Source organism: Lepidochelys olivacea (genome assembly GCF_965140295.1).
Source record: "Lepidochelys olivacea isolate rLepOli2 genome assembly, chromosome: 8".
Taxonomy (NCBI): Eukaryota; Metazoa; Chordata; order Testudines; family Cheloniidae; genus Lepidochelys; species Lepidochelys olivacea.
In genome coordinates, this window is record NC_140418.1 from 72,486,661 (window position 1) to 72,498,235 (window position 11,575).

The following is an 11,575-nucleotide window of genomic DNA, read 5'->3' on the forward strand; positions in this document are numbered from 1 at the left end:
TTTACTGTTATTCTTGCCTTTCCTGTTCTTGTATTAATTAATTTCCTTTTGGCTTATTCTTCCTTGTTCTCTTTCCTCTTTATATTATTGTCTAATTTAGTGATAGTGATATTTACTAAATACTATAGCACCTTTGTATTGTTATAATTTCAGAAGAAATATGCATATTTTCTTTAATAAAAAAAATCTACAAAGATAAACGTTATATAAAGAAAACTGAAATACCTCAAACAATTTGCAAGTGACGGCCCTTTCATCTGTACCTTCTGCTGACATTAAGTACCAGCACTGCCTCAGCTTGATCCAATTATTGTACTGTGTACATTATCACACTGCCCATTTTTCCCCTTTCCTGTCCTCAGATCTGAGCCTCATTACGGTAAAATCTGACAGGTTCAATCAATGCTAAATTAAAACTCCCAAAAAGTTTGTTTGGATACAACTTTAGGCTCCATGAACTTTCATTCAGATAAAAGGAGATGTGTCAGTATAAAAACCAATCTTGTATTATTTTCCTTCCTTGATGCATTTGTACAGTTGATAACAATGTAGCTCTTCATATTATTTCCTAGAGAATTTTGCCCACTCCGGGGACAAAGTAACTCCCTTGCAAAAGTCTTCCAATGACCAGGTAATAAATTGCAACAATATTTTCTGATGCATTGAATTTATTTTTTTAAATAATTTCTGCCATTCTGACATGTCATAAATAGCAGTGGCTGATAATACAGTCACTTGCGGTGAAAATTCAGCTGCCTTTCCTTTGGTAAACTTGACTCACATTGAACTTGACAAGGCTCCTGTTGCTTACTAATCATTCTCCTCTTGGACTTGTAATGTACTATACGAGTTGCCTCTCAAATATGACAGGAAACAGGCTGCAGATGTGTTTTCCTTGTGAACAGTCCCTTGCTAAAGACAATAAAGAGTGTTTTAGTGAAGAAAAGTCTGGCTCAGAAAGTTTCAGCTCTGTGCCTCCAAACAACAGAGTAAATGCTTATAAGTGGCTCACATTTTAATCTATGATTCACACATACATTTACGACTTAAGAGTGAGAGTTAACCTTTTAGCAGTCATCTCCTCCTTCACTCATATGGTGAAGCTCACCTCACTGCATCTACTTGCCACTTCAGGGGTTCTTGTTAATGTTTTCCTTTCACGCTTTCTTAGATAGACTGTAGATACCCTCACCAACTGAGATTAATGGTTTATGAACAGGGCCATCACCCACTCTCCCCAGTACATTGTCAGCAGCTCACATGATATTTAGCTTTGGCTTGCTGGTAACCCAGTATAGTGTGAGAGATTCCCAGGTATTTAACCAGCCCTGCATCTTTGTTCTTTCATCTGAACATGTATTTTCTCCCATCTGTGTCATGGCTTCAAAACACTTATGTCATTATCGGTGGTATAAAATACTGAGTTTTGCTTTTCATGATGTTTGTTGTGAAATGGATAATTTTCACTGGGGGGTGGGAGGGAGAGTCAGACCAAAATCAAGATATGGGAAAAAAAATCATATGATTTGTTACATTTGGAGATATTTACTAAAACTTCAATGAATTGTGCTTACCTAAATTCATGGGAAAGAAAGAAGTAGGGTGGGTAATGGGAAAATCAGAAAAACTCTCTGTAGCATGCAGTGAGGAAAATAAATGAAAGAAACAAGAGGAATGCCAACACCACTAAAAATGACGACTTCCTCCCAGGAACCTGAGCACCACCAGCTACTTTCTTGACCTAATCCCAACATTAAATGTTCAAAGGCACAAAGGACATTTAGGGCCCCAGCTCTCTCTCACGGATCTCCACTGAGAATCAGGGGCCTCACTGCTTTTTATGCCTTTGAAATCTCCTCCTACTAAATACACAAGTAGCAGGGAGAGTGAAAAGGGAGACCTGAAACCTTGTAGCCTCACCTTCCTTTCCCTCCCCCACCCATTTGTTTGTTTCACCCACATATTATAGCTGGTCTTTTTATACTATAAGCTCTTTGGGACAGGTACTGTCTATATTACAGGGCTGTCCATTGTGCCTACCACCATGGGACCCTGTGACGGGGTGCAGCTCACCACTGCGGTGCCTCCTCGTGGCTGATATGGGATTAGCTCTGTGCCTTGCTTTGGTGGTGCTCTACGCATTGCCTCTTCTTCTCCGGGAGCCACGTCCCTCCAAGGACTACAGTGTCCTCTTCAGTGATACAGCCCTCACTGTGCCACTCTGTGCTGCCCCCTGCCCCTGTCTATACATTTCTCTCAGTGGCAACCACAGTCTACTGTCTAGCCACTTCCCCAGTGGCAAGTCGGAGGGGGGGTGCGGGGAGAACCTGGGCCACCCACTACTCCAGGTCTCAGCCCAGAGAGGTAATGGCTTGAAGGGTGGTTCCACTTCATCAGATTTTAGGCCTACTGACAGTATAGTGTGGAGAAGCTTGGGCCACTGCTGTCTTTGTATACTTGTCCTATGAATAAGTAAAAGGCTTCAGCCCCCAGGATAACCAACCAGCACCTCTCAGGGGTGCTAAGTTCACTTTGTAAAGGAAAATGATTACAAATGAGATACAGGTCAACTCCCTTTGGGCCTGTGGAGTGTTCTTCCCCAGGCCAGAATCTGGGAACCAATCCCATGGTGAGTCACTTGACTGAAGGGAGGCCATGAAGCTTGTGGAAAAACATTGCGCTAAAAAGAGGGGAGTTAATAACCCTGATGGGGATCAACTTCTCTTATTTTCAGGACTGTTTTTCAGCTTTGGCCACATTCCTCACTATGAGACCTTTAGAGCCAAAGGAATAGATTCTCTCTCTTTGTTGCTAATCATCTAACATGCAGTTAACAGACTTACCCTTAAGAATCTGTCTGTAGCATTCTAGGTCATCCTCACCCTGTGAGGAGAGCAGATACGGTGTCTTTGAATGTGGGAGCTAAAAAAAAAAATAGCAAGCATTTTGTACTCTGATTCTTTATTGTACTTTATGCAGGGGTCATCTTTCATTGTGACTAACATGATGTCCACTAAAGGCCCTATAACTACATCAGCTTCTTTAAAGTGTCCCTGCATGAAGCAAAGGAAAGGGATGATCTCATTCACTTTGCACACCACTTCTATAGACAACTGTTAAAAGGAGTTTCACAATGGTACACAGACTTCCCCAAGTCTCTGCTGAGCCAGGTACGCATGTATAGTCTGCAGTGTTACTGAATCACACCTTTTATCCAGAATCACAGATGAATGGAGCAACAACATTCTACCTGGCTAATACTCTACCTGCCTTTTGAGGCAGAGGCAGGTTGTTTTGCCTCTGCAGTTTTCACAAGGTCTAACTGGTGTAAGGTACTGTAAAAAGAAGAGATATGGAAACCCCAAAAGTTTATATCAAACTTTCCCCTGTATTGATCCTCATAGTGCAGAAGAGTCAGAGCTTGGTTGAAATTAATGTAATTTGCATCCAGCAGTCCAAGCAGACAGTTGCCTCTGCCTGATGAGCTCATAAAATGACTGTGATATCATAGTAGGGAGTGCATCTAACCACGTTCAGCTTAGAAGTTTTGGTTCATGCCCTTATTGCTTGCACCAAAACTACAAAATGTGGATCTTTTTTCTGAGCTCAGAGTTTGAAATCCAGTATCCTGTTTCTGATTCAAATCTCAAGTCAGAAATGGCAGCATGCTGTGTCCATGCAATGTTTTCCCCTACCATTATATTTGGTAAAGAATTTATGGACCTCAAATACAAAAAATTGTTTAGTCACTCAGATTGTAGGGTTTCGGTGGAGGGACTGTCTTTGTTATGCATATGCACTGTGCCTAGCACAAAGGGGCAGCAGTCCCTAAGCATTACCACAGTAATAAATGTGAATTGTCCATTCTTGAAGGCATACTGTTGGCACATGTAATTTGCAGATTTATATTTTAATCCAGCATCTAAAGGATTAGTTATATGTTTCTATTCCATGTGGATAATTAGAATACCTAGTGCCTGGGTTATTAAACTAATGTTCCAGCTTGCACCTGTGTCTAAGGCAGAATAGGGAGCTGTGTTGAAAAGCCTGCTATCTTCTAGACTGGTTAGACTGTTCTGTTGAGTGCTAAACTCCAGAGAATCTTCTTCCTTGACATAAAGGCTGAGAATTTGTTAGGACAATTCAAGGTGGCAATTATTCTACACACAACACATGGAATACATTTATTACTTTCTCAGAGGAGACAAGCCCCAAGAAAGTAATATTCAGTTCTCTCCCCAAACTCTACAATTATATTCACAAAATGTGCTAAAAGCATGCTGCAAGCACTTTTGCACTGAAGAGCCCAATCCACCTTCTGCTGAAGTCAATAGGAGTTCATCTGGATTCTTATGAATATTAAAATGGCTTCTGCTGTATTTTATTCTCCTTGCAAATGTTTCTTTGATTCTCATGGAACCATCTGCTTCTCTGCTGTGCCTTTTTTATTCTATAGGATTTCTTTCCTTCTTACTTTGTCTTCCTACAGCCCTTAAAGCTGCCTACACTTACCCTTCTACTCAGGTACACCTACTTTGCTACTCTCATCCTTCAAAAATAGAAGATAAATCAGTTCATTTTATAGTTGGGAGAACAGTGCAAAAAACAAATGTTTTTGAAGATTTGTTCCAATTTGTAAGCAAATTGCAATTTGACTGAATGTTTTTCTATTTGCCTTCACAAATTTGAGCACTCATCCCATTGGAGAGCAAGTGTCTTATGAAAAGCACATTCTTAGCTCTAATGCTAAATTTTGAATTCTACAATAAGGGAACAAAGAGTGTACAGTTAAAACTTTACATTCTAATATGCCATTTGAAATTCACACTGTTGGCAACTTACATAAATCATTCAACCAGAGACCAGCAGCACTGTCACCTGACTTATGAAAGTAACCCATCTGGGAAAAAAATTGAATATTTGCAATTAATTAACAATGAACAAGAATTTGCTGAAGGATATGCAATCTGGTTTTGGACAATTTTTGAACAAAATAGTGCTGCTAAACCAGTAGTTATATGATTAGAAGATGTGGCTAAAAGCTGTTTTTTGTATGCCTCCTGCATTTCCCTTTGAGATCCATTGTTGGTTCTTACCACTGCCTCCCAGTGTGGTCCGAGGGTTCACCTTCTGGATTGGTCACAGACTATCACAGTGATGATTGAAGATGGCAATGGTTTTGAGAAAGCTATTACCAGGCCTTATGTAGGTGATAAACCAAGCAAATCATGTCTATTCCTGCCTCAGCACAGAGTGTCTTTCACACATTTCAGAGTAGCAGCCATGTTAGTCTGTATCCGCAAAAAGAACAGGAGTACTTGTGGCACCTTAGAGACTAACAAATTGATTAGAGCATAAGCTTTTGTGGACTACAACCCACTTCATCGGATGCATAGAATGGAACATATAGTAAGAAGATTATATATATATACACACACATACAAAGAAGGTGGAAGTTGCCATACAAACTGTAAGAGGCTAATTAATTAAGATGAGCTATTATCAGCAGGAGAAAAAAACTTTTGTAGTGATAATCAAGATGGCCCATTGAGACAGTTGACAAGAAGGTGTGAGGATAGTAACATGGGGAAATATATTCAATATGTGTAATGACCCAGCCACTCCCAGTCTCTATTCAAACCCAAGTTAATGGTATCCCGTTTGCATATGAATTCAAGCTCAGCAGTTTCTCTATGGAGTCTGTTTTTGAAGCTTTTCTGTTGCAGAATTCCCACCCTTAAGTCTTTTACTGAGTGGCCAGAGAGGCTGAAGTGTTCTCCTACCAGTTTTTGAATGGTATGATTCCTGATGGCAGATTTGTGTTCATTTATTCTTTTGCGCAGAGACTGTCCGGTTTCGCCAACGTACATGGCAGGGGGGCATTGCTGGAATAAGATGGCATATATCACATTGGTAAATGTACAGGTGAACGAACCCCTGATGGCGTGGCTAATGTGATTAGGTGCTATGATGGTGTCACTTGAATAAATATTTGGACAGAGTTGGCATCAGACTTTGTTGCAAGGATAGGTTCCTGGGTTAGTGTTTTTGTTGTGTGGTTGCTGGAGAGTATTTGCTTCAGTTTGGGGGGCTGTCTGTAAGCGAGGACTAGTCTGTCTCCCAGGATCTGTGAGAGTGAGGGATCATTTTTCAGGATAGGTTGTAGATCTTTGATGATGCGCTGCAGAGGTTTTAGTTGTGGGCTGAAGTTGACAGCTAGTGGCATTCTGTTATTTTCTTTGTTGGGCCTGTCCTGTAGTAGTGACTGGCTCTGTCAATCTGTTTCTTCACTTCAGCAGGTGGGTATTGTAGTTTTAAGAATGATTGATAGAGATCTTGTAGGTGTTTGTCTCTGTCTGAGGGATTGGAGCAAATGTGGTTGTATCTTAGAGCTTGGCTGTAGACAATGGATTGTGTGGTGTGTCCTGGATGGAAGCTGGAGGCATGTAGGTAAGTATAGCGGTCAGTAGGTTTCCAGTATAGGGTGGTGTTTATGTGACCACCGCTTATTAGCACAGTAGTGTCCAGGAAATGGACCGCTTGTGTGGATTGGTCTAGGCTGAGGTTGATGGTGGGATGGAAATTGTTGAAATCCTGGTGGAATTCCTCATGGGCTTCTTTTCCATGGGTCCAAATGATGAAGATGTCATCAGTGTACCGCAAGTAGAGTTGCGGGACAAGAGCTAAGGAAGCGTTGTTCTAAGTCAGCCATAAAAATATTGGCATACTGTGGGGACATGCGGGTACCTTGTTTCTGTGTGGTTTCTAGCGCCACTACCTTTCCTGTCACCATCTTTTGTGAAGAGTTGGGCAACTGGAGATAATACATTTACTGCTTTTATACAGAAATGGAAGATTATTTTCTGGTCTTTTCCCTCTTTAACTGAACCCAGGTTTTTGTAATAAATCTCTGAGTAGTATGTATTTTAACTCAATTTTCTCCCTACTTTAGGTTCAGCATCTAGGAGACAGATTTTTTTTCCCCAGAGCTGTAGGTCTATGCCAGAATCCCTACCTCAACTTAACTTATAGTTTGAGTATTACACTTGCTTTTTCAGCTAGCAGTAATACTATATACTCTTCCTCAATTAGCTAAAATGACTATGCTTGTCACCAGTCTAGTGTAGTCAAATCTGAGTAATTTGGTTTAGTTTCTAAAAAAAAAAAATCAAATGGAGTTTTTCTTAAGGTTCAAACTGAGTTCAGTTATTCTGCATTTCTTACCACGAGAGACTTTACTTTTCATGTTTTGAAGTCATGATTGTTTTGTATCAAGACAGACAGGCTACCTGGGTTCCATGAGGTGCACTGGATTACTCCACTGACTTTTGTCTACAACAAGAGACTCTCATGTAGATTAGGATACCTTAAGAGGTTTTTTTAAAAAATAGATTGCATATTGTGTCACAAGTTCCATATTCAGTAAAAAAAAAAAAAAATCTAGCTAATTGTTCACTTCTTCCAGGATAACCTGAAAGATCATTGACCTCTGCAGAGCTGATCCTTAATAGGAAACTAACTAATTAAACTGAAGAAATGCATTTATCTTTCAAGATTGTCACTATATTTTCTTTAATTAACACCATATGAACATAAACATTTGACTTTAATTAAAAAATTAAAATTGGCTCCAATTTTACTTTGTTAAATCCACTAGATGAAAATCAAGACAGACTGTCAAGACATAGAAGAGGGATGAAATGTATCTTCGCCCTCCTCCAATTTACACTGTTAAAAAAAAAAAAAAACAACCAAACAAGCAAGGTGGGATCTGCCTCAGAAATGTTATTCAGACTTCAATGAGATTCATGGTAGGGCGTGGGCCACAGACTGTCGTAGTGGCTGTATACTACATAAATACAAAAACGGTCACTGTCATAAAGTGATAGGTTTATGAAGCCCACGAAATTGCTCAGCATCTTCTTTATTAATTTAGTCTATTACTGTATAATCTCCTATGTACTGTAAATTTAGAGGACATTGTTTGAACTTCCCCAACAATAAAAAAGGTATGAGAAACCAACAAGTCCTAATAAAACAGGAATGTTAATCAATACACTACATGAAGCATTGTAGTGCCAATGATGCATGAAAATGTATTATTGTAGAACAGGCTATAAGAAGGGTTTTTTCCTACATGCCGGGATCTGAACAAAGCCATATATTTTGAGAGAAATACAACAGAAGAAAATATCTGTAAATATTAGACTATACAATGAACCCTTCCAAAAGGGCAGCCTTCAAAGAATAAGACAGTTCAATTAAAACCTATTTTGCACAAAATATGCATAAAAGAATGGAGCTATGATGCTTTAAAGGAACACTTCACAAAAGGAAGTTCTGACTTGTATGTGCGTAGCAGTTCTTGTACTCATTCAATACCTATAAATACCACATATACCTGGCACAAAACAGAGCACCTCTGACGACTCAGTTTAAATGACTAAACAAGGTGGAGAATTAATTCTAGACATTCACTGATATACCAGGAAGCAGAATGTAGCACGCTAGTGCCTAATGCATGCTTTGCTGTATTGCTTATATTTTGAAAATTACTTCTTTCCTGAAGTTTGCGTAAGCTCTTTCTAAACAGTTTTGTTGAATGTTAATGCAAAATTGTAAAACCGTCTCTGAATTCTAAAAGCCTGTGGCATAGGCGGTATTCTGCATGAGCAATTTAGCTTTTTTTAAACAGCATGACACAGACTAAGTGAGCTAAGAGAAGCTTTGTCCAGTATGTTGCAGCAGAGGCAGCAGCAGGCAGTCAGCCTAGATCCTGATTGCTGAGAGCTGAGCTGACACGTAGCAAGGGAAAGAACAAAAACAAAAGAGAGCCATCCTTCTGTCCTCACTAGCTTAGCAGCCAAGCTAGACTGCCCATTCCACCTATGATATTATCAAAGGAATTTTCTAAGGCAGCAGAGGTTTCAGGACAACACTTCTCAGAAAGTACTTTTGTATTTCTCCATTTTCATTCAACCACTTAAGAGCTATAATTGGCAGATTGGTTTTTACTTGTACAGTGTTATGTTGCCTAGGAAGAGTACTAACACTTATTGGAAAAGTCAGTATTTATTCCTTTTCAGCTTATATGCCAAATAGAACATGGTAACCCAAGGAGTTAGAACAGCTAGAGACAAGCCTTTAATTTTTTTGCTAATGTAAACATTTCCATTAGCTGCCCTGATCAAAGGAAGTGGGTTGGTTAGTTTACTCTATTAATCTGATGTGTTCCCAAACAAACTCTGCTCATGAATTTTCCAAGTACTGAATTAGAGGAACCTGTTTCTGAGAGACAGGCACAGGGGCTGGGAACAGTCATAATGACGTCCTGTTAGGTTTCGGGGAAAAAACGGCATTATTCTTTCTGAGCATTTCTTTTCACTTTAAATCTTAGGCTGTCTCGGAGGTCATTGTAAGAATTTAAGAGACACCATTCTGGAAACTAAATTAGCCCTCATTTACTAGGAAGTTGAATGCAGCCAGACTAATGGTGGTGCAAGTATAATTGGTTCCCAACATGTGTCAGTGTGTATACTCCTCAAGCCATGGAAAAGATGCATTATGGGACTAATTTTTAAATGTTAATGGATATTGGACATTTGCCAGACACCCAGCTGTGCACAAAACATTGAGATGGTAAATAGCTCTTGATCTGTTTAGAAACAAATTATAAAGGCTGTTTGGATTCCACATGACTGAAGGCATGGTAACCAGCACAGACTCATAGACTTGACCCTATTAACTGTACTAAGGGGGAAATGTTCTGATTTTAAAATCAGAATAAGACAGAATAAGGTTATTATGTTGCCATTTAAATTATTTCAGATTGTTATTAAACAAAAACCTAACAACCCACAGCACCTGTTCATACTGCCTTGATTAGCTAAGCCCATTTAAGGGAGCTTTTTTTGTTTGTTTTGTTTGGCAAGAGGTCAAAAAGAAGATTCCTTCATCACTCAATTAACTTAATTCTAAAGCTGCATTCTGAATGAAAAACTCACCTGCACTTAGAGTAAAATCTCTCCTGCGGTACATTAGTCATAAATCTGGCTGAGGATCACCAGGGCACAGCCCTCCTTTCATTTGATGTGTAGTTCTTATATTTTTAATTGAAAATCAATGAATATCAGCATTTGCTGTAAATTCTCTTCTGGATTTGTCTTGCTAATTGTGTTCACTTGGTCAGCAAAGCCTGACAGGAAATTTTTATTACTTTGACTAGCTGCTTTTGATTAACCTACCATGCTGTTAAAAGACAGACCCATTGTACAACAATGTGAAGAGTGTCACTACTTTATAGGGTTTTTTTTTAAATGTGCTTATAGGAATAGGATTGTGCTGAAGTGCCATTTACAGAAATAAACAAGAATTATAACAAAGAATCTAAATATTACCCAGTTGGTCTTACTAGTGTTTTGGAAACATGTGAAAGATTTTCCTAGGAGGTACCAATTTGTTCCTTCTAGAACAGCAGTGTAGCCAGAAAAGAGTTCTCTCCCTCCTCCCTACATTATACACCCACTCTTGAAATGAGCTGTAAGGAAACGATATAGAACCCTAAAACATTCTGGGATTTTAAAGGTCTGAGATGCAATTTTAATATTAGTGTAAAAGATTTCTGGGGCATATCCCTCAGAAATGCTTTTTCTGTGAAATAAGTTCGTGGTCTCAGTCCAGTTCATAGTGAGAAAACACCTGCATCATAAAATCCAGCTCCCTGTCGGCCTCATAGCAGGAATACCAAGGATTGAATGAGGGAGGAAACTAGACTATCATCTCACTCAAGAATGGTCCCTGCAAGTCAGGGCTCAGGACCATCATTGGGATGGCGGGGGGAAAGATCCCACTGCCTCTGTTTGTGCTGAAAGGGTTCTATGGGAAAGGGTTCTTCTTTATCCAACACTGTCAATCCAGCACCTTACAGAGGAGCTAAATTTACACACAAGTCAAAAATGAGGCACTCTGGAATCAAATTAAGCATAGTTGAACAAAGAAAAAGGAATACAAAACCATCTGTAAAAGTAAGTTACACTGACCTTGTGCATTAATAGGAACGGGAAAGCCATCTGACTCCTCTATTGTCTGCCACCTGGTTCATCCAGTCCTGCAGTCTGCATAAATGGAGATCACAGGGAGACATCAGCGAGCGGCTAGCCTGTAGCAAGCACAACAGAAGAGAGCCCCGTTGTGTCTATATGCATGTATGTAATTTTATATATGACAATATTGCAACTCTAAAGCATTCAAAATATGACTCAGGCCCCCAAATATTAGGAGATTAAAAAAACTTCATGATTTTTAAACTAAATACATTTGGGGGTCTTTATTTGCCTTCAGGTTTCTGAGTGATTTTAGGGGGTCATGTTTTCAAGCTTTTCTCCACAACTTCGAAGGCAAGAAGCTGAATTATTTTGAAATAATCAGGAATAGTAAATCAGAGCTAACTCCCTGTATGGATGCTCTTATTCCAGAATAAGGGTGCCTTGTTTCAGTTTAGTTTAAAAACACTTTGGAAGTAGATTAAACTAATTCAGAGAAAGGCCCTCATTCCAGAATAAGATTATTCACACAA

The 11,575-nt window shown here is 39.3% G+C and overlaps 1 long non-coding RNA gene across 1 annotated transcript; it reads right to left on the bottom strand.

Annotated features, from left to right (window-relative positions):
* Positions 1-800: 800 nt before the first annotated feature.
* LOC311525600 lies at positions 801-11,125 on the bottom strand. The gene is made up of 3 exons (XR_014712820.1): positions 11,040-11,125; positions 2,844-2,922; positions 801-912 (listed from the first exon to the last, which is right to left on the bottom strand). It is a non-coding gene; the product is annotated as an uncharacterized lncRNA (long non-coding RNA).
* Between the last annotated feature and the right edge of the window lie 450 nt (positions 11,126-11,575).